Here is a 2,171-nt window from a genome sequence, read left to right as displayed (position 1 = left end):
AAAGATAAATGAGTACATACTCCTGCTTGTCATAATTGCAGGCTAAGGCTTTTTGGGTCCCCTTTGAGTCTTTGGCCCATTAATTTTGTTATATTATAGGCACAATGGAAATTAGATTAGGTGCAATTGCAAAGAGGAAAAAGTGTGGGAATTGTTTATGTGCTGTGTCGTTAAGGCCATCGCTTTCTTATAAAGTGAAATGCTTGCTTCACGCATCATATATATGCTACCTAAATATATAGCAGTAGGGAGCAGGTAGATTTTAAAATGCCATTTATGGACCACTGAAGAACATTCTTATGATATTTTCAAATATTATGAGAACCTAAAATTTATATTAAAAATAATAAAAGTATTATCCACAACGTGTCACATGACATGTCCACATGTGTCGTGTCCCCTAAGCATCTAAATGACGTGTCCCTGTGGCAGTTTATTTGATGTAAAATGAGTCTGCCACCATGGATCCAGCAGATCCAGGTCTGATGTTTGGGAAACCTCGTGTGGATCTTGCGTAGGAAAGTAGCCATCAAGTGATATGATCCGTAGGGCCATGGATCACTTGAACCATCTTTTCTTTCATAATTTGCACAAGATTTGGTCTGGAGACCTGGTTGGAAGTGGATCCAGATTGAAAATGGCCAAAACATGCTTGGGTCCAGATCTGGATCCAGTGTTTAGGGAACCTCGTCTATATCTTGTCTAGGAAGGAGCGGGACCAAGTGGTATGATCCATGGATCAAGATACACTTGAAACCTCTTTTCTTTCATAGTTCGCACTTGATTTGGAACCGGATCTGGATTGAAAATGACAAACTGGGCTCACGGTTAAAACATAGAAATGTGTCGAATTTGGATCGCAGAGATGGCCAATGATGGTGTGACTGGATCTATACCTTTTTAAGATCAACAACTCCTCTCGGATTCTGAACTGGGTTTACCTGGATCTGTAGACCCATTAAAACGGTATAACGCTTGCGTTCCGTTCCTGCACGCACATGTTAGAAATAGGGAACTTATCTTAGGGTCTGAAAACCGTAGTTGGATTTGAAAGCACAAGTCGGTTATAAGGGTGTCAAATTCTTGAGTATGACATGAACACAACCCCTACTGGATCCAGTAGGGTTAGGGTTTAACACTTTTGGCAAGAAAAGAAGTGGCCAGTTAACTATCCGGGTCGGCGGGCTCGCAAAGTCTGGTCACTATATGGGCTGAGTATGGTTTATGAAATTTTATACCAAACCCAGGTCCAATTAAGACCCAATAATTTAACTGTAAGCAGGATCCAATATGTACCTAGTCAATGCCAACTAGTGGAAGCTGTATGATGTCCTTACTCCTTACATTAAGAAAATAAACGCAATGACTATCTATGAATCACTAAGTGGTTGAACAGTATGCTTGAAGCATATATAATTGATATGAATTAATGCGAAAATTGGGGATGACATTGAATTGATTTGATGAGAATTTGCGATACAAATTGGCTGTATTTAAATCAGGTGGATGGCAAACACGAACTCCATGTTGTGAAGAATCAGTTTTGAATTCTTCTCTGTACGATTTATATATTATTTTTTCCAGGTTGTTTTAACTTCACAAATGCACAAGCTAACAGAGAATGGTTTCTTCAGCTGGGATGTTTGCTTTCTTGCCTGAACAATTTGACTCATTTTGGCACGATTTAAGAAAAACTTTTGCCAGACTACAAATTATAAAAAATAAAAATTAGATCTAAAAATACGAAAAACTCAAGAAAATTATTAAAAATTACATAAAATAAACAAAAAATTAAAAAGAAATACTAGAATTTATTTTATCTTCAAACTCTGAATTTGTACATAGGTCTCATCCTTTTATATATAAGGTTTCCCAAATCCCAATATAAGTAAACAACCTAATATGATAAACTCTTAAAAATATCAGTTTTTTTTTTAATTATCCTAATCTAATAATTAAAATCAGAATATCGCATGTAAGATTCGTTACAAAATTATCTAAATACTAAAAAATGATATAAATGATAAAAATATCCAAAAAAAATATCTAAATTCTTATAGACTCGAGTCTTTTACTCCGCTCCTACATCATTCTCTTTGGGTTGGAGAAGACTTGCCCTCAAGTCTTGATTTCGCTTGTGCTTTTTTCAATCTTGTTTCATTTTGTGGGTT

The sequence above is a fragment of the Nuphar pumila genome, chromosome 2, assembly GCF_984573655.1.
Source record: "Nuphar pumila chromosome 2, dmNupPumi1.hap1.1, whole genome shotgun sequence".
NCBI lineage: Eukaryota > Viridiplantae > Streptophyta > Magnoliopsida > Nymphaeales > Nymphaeaceae > Nuphar > Nuphar pumila.
This window is presented reverse-complemented; position numbering follows the sequence as displayed.